This window comes from Microtus oregoni, unplaced genomic scaffold, assembly GCF_018167655.1.
Source record: "Microtus oregoni isolate MIOR12 unplaced genomic scaffold, Mior012 000005F_ref0000423, whole genome shotgun sequence".
NCBI lineage: Eukaryota > Metazoa > Chordata > Mammalia > Rodentia > Cricetidae > Microtus > Microtus oregoni.
The window spans coordinates 18,821,365-18,830,926 of NW_024543064.1; positions in this window are offsets into that span (position 1 = coordinate 18,821,365).

Genomic DNA, 9,562 nt, shown 5'->3' on the forward strand with positions numbered 1-9,562 from the left:
CAAAACCACAGAGAAACCCTGTCTCAAAAAACCAAAAAAAAAAAGAAACCTGAGAGCTTGAGGCCTCTTGGATCATAGGAGAGGACCCCGGCCAAGGGCTGGAACCTGGTCTCTGACTCTCTCTCTGACCAAGACTTGCAGTGTGATACCCAGCAGGCCACACCCACCACCATGATTGAACAACTGCTAGAGAAGTTCCCCGAGGGTCCTTTTCTGTTCCCACTGGTCTGCTCTCATGGGAGCTGGCCCAAGATGGTGAAGTTGTGGGGACAATGGTGCCATGGGGGAGGAAACCACCTCACCTCCCTTTCACGCTTTCCTGTTTCCAGTTTGTTGGAAAATGTTTTCCTGGTTCATCACGTACGTCGTCCCAGAGCAGCTCTGTGCCAGGTGCCTTGCCTGCTCCTACCTGCTCCTTCCTCCCCTCCCCCCGAAGGGTGTGGGGGTCCATTCTGCCTCTGCTCTGGACTTTCAGAAACAGGTACAAGGAGACTTGAGGGCTGTTTTGCTAGGGCTGAGGTCTCAGCCGTAGACTTTGATATCATCCTCAGAGAAAAAAAATCAGCCCAAATCACAGGATCAAGTCAATGGTCATTTGATCTATTGGCTAAAGTCAGAGCAGTTGGCAGAGTCAGGCCCATGGGTTCTGGGGCATGATGCAAACTTCGAGGGGCCAGGACGATGTTCACTGGACCTGACCCACATGCTGTAGAAAGGAGCAGAGTGTCCCGGAACTCAGCACATGAAGCCTGGGCCAGCAGCCCCATGCCTTCTTCTACTGTCACCAGGTCTAGACAGCACCTATAGACAACTCAAGGGTGCTGGGGGAGTAGACGGTCTTTAAAGAAAGGGACTATCAGGCTAGGCATGGTGGCAGTGCCTTTAATCCCAGCACTTGGGAGGCAGAGGCAGGCAGATCTCTTTGAGTTCACGGCTAGTCTGGTTTATATAGCAAGTTCCAGGACAACCAGGACTACATAGAAAACTCTATCTCGAAAAACCAAAGAAGGAAAGGAAGAAAGGAAGGGAGGAAGGGAGGGAGGGAGGAAAAGAAGGAAGGAAGAAAGGAAGAAGGAAAGAGAAATGAAAGAAAGAAAGAAAGAAAGAAAAAGAAAGAAAGAAAGAAAGAAAGAAAGAAAGAAAGAAAGGGCCTACCTTAGGGGCCATGCAGGCCAAGCATATGAAGTGGCCTGGAAAGGTCCTTAAAGTGCTTTGTGAAGTGTGAGACACACCAGAGTCACATCCTGAGATCCTGGGAGCAATGCAGTTGAGGTCAAGTTTAGGGTCCTTCACAGCAGGGGTTGGTCCTGCCACTTCCTAGTTCTGTCACCTCTTCGACACCTCTGTGTCAGGCTGCTAACCTGTGAAATGACAGTCAGGCAGAGCAGAGATCTCTGGGCCAAGAGACTTCAGGGTGGCTGTCCTTTAACCTTCTACAGCACGAAGGTGGGAGGGAGCCTGTCTGACCTGTGAGCGTCCTTACTACCTGCTCAGCAGAACTCAGGACACGATGGTGTGAAGGTATGTCTGTGTGTTTACTGAGACAGACTCATCCCAGGCTGGACTTGCATTTGCTGTACAGCTGAGGATAATTCTCCATCCTCCTGTCTCCACTCCTGAGTGCCAAGATCACAGGTGTATGCTACCACCTGCTACCAGTAGGGCTGGGGATGAAGTCCAGGGCTTCACACGTGTGTCCAGGGCACGCACTCTGCGACCCGAGCTGCATCTGGTCTCAGTGTGTAACTCCCCCCACACTGATTTGGAACTTACTGTATGATGCAGGCTGGTTTCTACTTCACAATTTTCCTGCCACAGCCTCTGGAGCTCTGATTGCAGGTGCGAGCTGCCACACCTGCTGGCTTCACTTTTTCTTTTCTTTCTTTTCTTTTTTTGGGGGCTTAATTGGAGTTACAGGAGCCACTTTCGAGTCAGCTCACTCAGTGTTTATGAGTTGTTGCCTTAATGCACGTGCATGCGTGTGCACACACACTCACAAACACACACGCACACACTCCTAAACCATGGAACCTAGCTCAGAGTAAGTGACTCAGAGAGGCAAGATAATGTCTTTAGTGAGCTGGCCTGGGAGTCATTCAGGCCACTCAGTTTTTTGTTTTTTGTTTTTTCTTGGTTTTTCGAGACAGGGTTTCTCTGTGGTTTTGGAGCCTGTCCTGGAACTAGCTCTTGTAGACCAGGCTGGTCTCGAACTCACAAAGATCCGCCTGCCTCTGCCTCCCAAGTGCTGGGATTAAAGGCGTGCGCCACCACCGCCCGGCTAGGCCACTCAGTTTTTAAGTTAATTTGTAGTTATTGCATGTTTATGCGTGTACGTGGAAGCCAGAGGACCATGTACAGGGGTCAGTTCTTTCCTTCCACCATATGGGTCCCATGAATTGAACCCAGGTCAGATTCAGTGGCGAGCAGTGAGCCATTTCTCTAGTCTGGCCCTCTCTCATTGCGTGTGACTTCTACTGGGCTCACAGTCCAAGCCTGGTGCTCTGTGAGGGGGTTAAGAGCTGCTGAAGGCTTTCTTGGAAGCTGGTTACAACCTGCCCTGAGGATTTTATAGATACCGATTTATTAGTTCATGAGGTCCATTCCAGCTCCATCCCCATTACACAGATAAGGAAACTGTGTCAACACGCTTGCACACTGGGTAACAAGTCCAGAAAACAGCCTGGGGCATCACAAGGGGCTGGGAACTTGTACTGCCCCAAATTCACAGCCACATCCGAGGATGATTATGCGTAGAGACCAGGCCTCCTTTATACACGAGGTTCAAGGCCAGAAGGAACGAGTAAGACCCTGACTTTAAAAAATTGAATAATAAAAAACGGCCCTGGGGGAGGGGGCTGGGACCACAAGGGAAGGTAGTGTTCCTCCCTCCGTGCACACAGGAACGAAGCGAGATGCAGCATGCCTCCTGGCCTACCTTGCTAGTTCCTTTCTTGATTCTTCCCAGGCTCCAGAACGATGAGAAATCTATTTCTAGTGTTAAATTTTGCTAATCTGTAAAGCAGTTGCTATTGCAGCCCAAGTAGATAATTGCATTTTAATTGTGTGTGTGTGATAGAGATAGTTCACACACACACACACACACACACACACACACACACACACACACACACACCCCAGTAGCTCTGGAGCCTGTCCTGTAACCAGGCTGTAGACCAGGCTGGTCTCGAACTCACAGAGATCCGCCTGCCTCTGCTGCCCAAGTGCTGGGATTAAAGGCGTGCCCACCACCGCCCGGCTCACACATTCTTTAGTATTAGTCAGAGAATGACTTCTACCATGTGTGTCCCAGGACCAAACAACTCAGCCATCAGGTATGGTGGTAAGTCCCTTTACCTCTGAGCCATCTTACCGGCCCCTCCTTTCTCTTCTGCCCCACTTCCTGTCTGGGCCCAGGTCTGAAGGAGAGATTGTCCTCACTGGCAGCCACCCTACACTCCCCAGAAAGACCCAGAAAGAACTGAAGGAAGTATCCCAGACACACTGCTACCAGTGACTCTGGGCTGCTTCTACCGTCCCTTTCTTTGCTTGTGCCTCGGAGAGCCAGTCTTGGGGGTCAAGCTGTTGCTGCATTCCACCCTCACCAGCTTGACCCTGGGGCTTGCCACGCACAGCTTCCAGGACTCTCCAAATCCCAAACAACAAGCAGGGGGGGAAACAGACTATATTTAAACCTGCAGTTGCTCCATAAACAAGACTAAAAGACAAGTAGCTGGCCGAGGGGGAAGAACACCAGAGACACGTGTCCTGGCCAAGTGTCAGCAGGGCTGGGAGTTCATAGGTAAGGGGGAGCAAAGGGCACACAGAGGCGGTTCACGGGCGGGGGGGGGGGGGGGGGGGAGGGCGGCACCGGCACACTGAGTTCCTGACAAAGAGAGAGGCGGCAGGCCTATCTGCACCGACTTACCAACTTCACACCAAAGGCCTAATAAAACCGAATTTTCTTCCATAAAACTGGCAAAGATATTAGTGATTGACTCCTCTTAAGACCTTGGGGACCGCAATTTGATGAACCTCTCAATGTAAACTACTCACACAAGGTGCTGGAGAGGTGACCCAGTGATTAGGAGCACTGGCTGCTCTGACAGAGGAACTGAGTGTGACTCCCAGCATCCAGCATGGCAGCTCACAGCCTCCTGAAGCTCCAGGCCCAGGGGATCCAACATCCTCCCTGGTCTCCTTGGGCACTACACGCACATGGTGCACAGACATACAGGTAGACAAAATACCCATACACATAAAATGAAAAGATCAATATAGACACACATGTGACTCAGCAATTGTGCTCCAAGGAATGGAGCTTTGTGAAACCATCAATGGGTAAGAGATGTCTTAGCTTTGTACATACAAGGATTTTTTTTTTTTGAGCAAGTGTTTGAATATATAGCGTAGGCTAGCCCCAAACTTGAAGCAATCTTCCTGCTTTAGCCTCCCAGAATGCTGGGATCGCAGACTTGAGCTGGGAACACACACTTGGCTTGTAAGATTTTTTTTTTTTAATTAGACCTTAAAAACCTTAAAGAAAAAAAAGAGCAAAACCAAAACAAACAAATGAAAAACCTTGGAAGCAAGCCAGATTACCAGCAGTGGGAGAAATACATAAACGTGCGTGTAAACCGTGTGGCCACAGAGGGGACCGTGCGGATCGGAACAAAGGAATGCTGCGCCCGTTACCCAGACCAGTGTCAGCCGTGCCGAGCCAAAGGGTCCAACCTGGAGTCTTTCTGTAACACTTAAAACAAACGAACCTAAACCTTCCAAGCCAGAATGGCTGGAGTTGGGGACACAGCTCAGCCAACAACACACAGTCTAGCATGCACAGGGCCCTGGCGTTTGGAGAATTTCCCCAGGGAAGGAGTAACTAGGGGACAGCCAGGAAATGTCTACCCTGCTCCTTATAAAAGTCCCAGTGAAGCCGGGTGGCGGTGGCACACGCCTTTAATCCTAGCGCTCAGAGGCAGAGGCATGTGGCTGTCTGAGTTCAAGGCCAGCCTGGTCTTCAGAGGGGGTTCCAGGACAGCGAGGGCTACACAGAGAAATCCTGTCTTGGCGGGGGGGGGGGGGAAGAAATTTTTACTTGAAACTAACAAACATATGGTATAGCGTGGGCTATACAATAAAATCCTGTTTCAAAACCAAATGTAAACAAATCAAAAATACACCCTAAAAATTATCCCCACTGTCCTCACAGAAACACAAATCAGTATGTAAATCTACACAAGAATTCTTCCACTTTAAAAAACAAGAAATTACATAGGGGCTGGAGAGATGGCTCATCAGTTAAGAGCACTGGCTGCTTTTCCAGAGGACCTGGGTTCAACTTCCAGCATCCACACAGCAGCTCACAATTGTCTGTAACTCCAGTTCCTAGGGATCCAACACGCTCACACAGATATGTATACAAGCAAAACGCCAATACATATGAAATAAAAATAAATAAATTTAAAAAACTGCACAGAAATGAGGTGTACTGGCTCATGCGTGTCATGTCAACGCTTGGGAGACTGAGGCAAGAGGATTTCCTCAAGTTAGAGGCTAGCCTGGGCTACATAGTGAAACTTTGTCTTGAAACTCACACCAGGAATGGAGGAAGGGAGGAAAGAAGAGAGAGAGAGAGAGAGAGAGAGAGAGAGAGAGAGAGCAAGAGAGGTTAAAACAAGAGAGAGAGAGAAAAGAAAAAGCATGCCATTTTTCCTACGTTTCTGAAATTTATTTTATATGTATGGGTGTTTTGCCTGCATGTTTGTCTACACACCATGTCATCCAGGTGCCTGTGGAGGTGAGAAGGGGGCTTCCGGTCCCCTGGAACAGGAGTCACAGACAGGTGAGCTGCCACGTGGGTGCAGGGAACTGAACCCCAGTCCTCTGGAAGAACAGTTCATCCTTGAGCCATCTCCCCAGGGCCTAGCTTTCCATCCTGAATATTAATATGGAAAGATGGCCGTACTATAAATGAAACAATACGTGCTGGTTATATGTAATCTAAATCTAATCTATTACTAGACTAGTACAAAAATAATGGATCCAGAGAGATGACTCAGCAGGTGAGGGTCTGGCAACTGGAGTTCCATCCCTGGGACCCAACGGCGGAAGGAGAAAGCCAGCTCATAAACTCTGCCATCTGGCCTCCACCTCCTGGGGGTTAGTGCACAAATGCACATAGTAAATAAACGATGTAAAAAAAACTCAAATATACGAGGATGTGTAAATAAGCATATGGATAAGAAGCGCCAGTCAGGCATTAAAAATTCAGAACAAAACAACAGCAAAAACGCTAGAAGGAAATCCGCAAACCCACGTGGTGGTTCATGCTCGTGACACCAGCTTGGAGAGACAGAGGCAAGAGGATTGCGGCAAGCTTTCCTGGTTTCCACAGTGAACTTCAGAGCAGCCCAGGCTACACAGCAAGAGTCTGGCGAGGAGGAGGAGGAGGAGGAGGAGGAGGAGGAGGAGGAGGAGGAAGAGGAGGAGGAGGAGGAGGAGGAGGAGGAGGAGGAGGAGGAGGAAGAGGAGGAGGAGGAGGAGGAGGAGGAGGAGGAAGAGGAGGAGGAGGAGGAGGAGGAGGAGGAGGAGGAGGAGGGTGACAAAAACACATTTGACTACTTGAGTTCAGTCCCCAGGCATGACTCCTGAAAGTTGGCCTCTGACCTCTACATGGGACACGCATGTTCATATTATCACAGGCCATACACACACACACACACACACAGAGAGAGAGAGAGAGAGAGAGAGAGAGAGAGAGAGAGAGAGAGAGAGAGAGACAAAGATAAAACCCTAAACTGTTCAAAAGTCACTCTTCCTATGGATCATAATCCAAGAGCTGAGCCAGGTCCCTTTACCCTTTAAGGAACCCCAGCAAGAAACCTGAACTCCATGCGTTTGACTGGATCTCACTTTGGTAGGCACTGGGCCCTGGTCACTGGACTAAGGGATGTTTAGAGTCAGAGTGGCCAGAAAGTCTGGGCGCCTGGGACTCCAGGAATACAAGATCGAAGCATCAGGACTAGGGTCATCCTTGGTTCCAGGGTGGAACAGAGCGCAGCCTTTACTCAGGGCCACTAATTACTCCTCCCCACCCTGCGTCATCACAGCGTGGCTTTGTCGCATGGGTCGTCCATGCACAGTCAGGCCTTGGTCTGGAACCTAGCTGAACCAGAGTTAGGGCTGTGTCGGCTGGAGGAACAAAAGCAGCAGAGATCAGAGTTGCTGAGGCCCAGGCAGCATCCACTGCGGGGTCAGAACTGTCTCCAGGCCCCAGGGGTCGCTCTAGGGTTCTAATGCCTCCGACTCCAGCTTTTATCAGCCTGGCAGGGAGCTGGAATACATCCTAAAAGTCGAACCAGGGCTAGCCCCTGGGCACTCCCAATTTCCTTAACTCTGCTCTGAGGTATGGGAGCATAAATCCTGGCTACTTAGGAGAGGAAAAGTGGGGCAGTGGAATAGCCTGAGCCTTTGGTTCCTGGTGTGAAATTGGAGCCAGGGGTGGCCTGGCCGACTGGCTGTTCCTGCGGTTTAGAAGGAGCCATTCGTTGAAGGGCCATAGTCAGTGAAACCTGACGGAAATTGTACAGGTTTCTCGAGTCCTTACTTCTATGGGAGGTAGGTAGAGATAAGGAAACTGAGTATGAGGGGTGTGTGTGTGTGTGTGTGTGTGTTTTGTGTAATTGTGTATGTAATTGATAATTCTCCCAATCTTACCCACAGCTGGGATTCCTGGTCCAGGAAGACCCATTTTGAGCCTAGCCCTCCTACTTACTAGGTATGTGGTTATACTGTTTGTTTTTGACACAGGGTATCATGTTGTCCAGGTTGGCATCGAACTTGCTACTTAGCGAAGGATGACTTTAAACTGCTCCCACCTCTGAAGTGCTGGGATTACAGACATTCCATTACTTAATTACTTAATCCCTTTGAGTTTTGATTTCTTCACCTATAAATATTATATTAAATTAACATGCAATTTGGAGATTTGTAAAGATTTCATAAGACAAGGAAAGACAAACTGGATGGTTACAGGTCTGTAATCCCAGCACCCCCAGAGGCTGATGCAAGAGGTCACAAGTTCAAAGCCAGCCTGGAAAGAATAGAAAGACTGCTGAGAAAAATGCTTGCCGACAACCAGAAGGCCTGAGTTCCACCCCCAGAGCCCTCATGACAGGAAGATAACTGACTCCTGCAAGTTATTCTTTGATCTTCACGGGCATGTGACGGCATACATGCCAGCATACCCTACACACGCACACTGTTAACAAGTGCTGGGCAGTGGTGGTACACATCTTTAATCCCAGCACTTGGGAGGCATAGTCAGGTGTTCAAGACCAGCCTGATCTACATGGTGAGTTCCAGGACAGCCAGGGATACACAGAGAAACCCTGTCTTGAAAAAAGCAAAGTGTGAGCCAGGCAGTGGGTGGCGCACGTCTTTAATCCCAGCACTTGGGAGGCAGAGGCAGGAGGATTTCTGTGAGTTCGAGGCCAGCCTGGTCTGAAAAAGGGAAGGAAAGGAAAAGCAAGTGAAACAATGTGTCGAGAGCTAGCCCATCTACCCAGCACACTCAAGTGCTGGGTGTGAATTCTAGCACCGTCCGAAAGTGTGATCTTAGTCGGGTACCAGGGAGCCGGCCTATAATCCCAGCCCTTGAGAGGCTGAGGCAGGAGTGGTGTAGATTTGAGGTCAGCCTACCTACAATCCCAAGAATAATTCACAGACAGGAATGGCGGAACTCTTTAATCCCAGCTCAGGGTTGATGGGGTTGCAGAGGCTGGCAGACCTCTGTGAATTTGAGGCCAGCCTGGTATACATGATGAGTTCCTGTCTAACAGGACAATAGAGACTGTCCTCTTTCTTTCCTTCCTTCTTTCTTCCTCCTTCCTTCCTTCCCTTCCTTCCTTTTCGTTCCCTTCCTTCCTTCCTTCTTTCTTTTTTTCAAGACAGGGTGGTTTCTCTGTGTAACAGAAATATCAGCCTTAGCTGTTCTGGAACTAGCTCTGTAGACCATACTGGCCTTGAACTCACAGAGTTCCGCCTGCCTCTGCCTCCCAAGGAGTGTGCCACCACTGCCCGGTTGAGACTGTCTTTTAAAAAAAATGCCTAGGGGCTGGAGAAATGGCTCAGAGGTTAAGAGCATTGCCTGCTCTTCCAAAGGTCCTGAGTTCGGTTCCCAGCAACCACATAGTGGCTCACAACCATCTGTAATGGGGTCTGGTGCCCTCTTCCTGACTGTAGGCACCTGAATATTGTATACATAATAAATAAATAAATAAATAAATAAATAAATAAATAAATATTTTAAAAATGCCTAAACAGACAAAAAGGCAATGTTAAAACTCTTAGCATTTGATATGTAGAAGGTCCCAGTAAATATTATGGCTGGTTTAACCCACGGCAGTGAGACCAACAAAGGCTTGCAGCCTTCCAGATTAACCCAGGCTGTCTTCCTGGAAGAAGCAGCATCTCTCTTCTGCTTTAATCCAAGTCTGAGCTCCCTGGTGTGTGTGATTGCCTCGGGTAGTCTGGGGTGTCCCAGGAGAGGTGAGGCAATTGG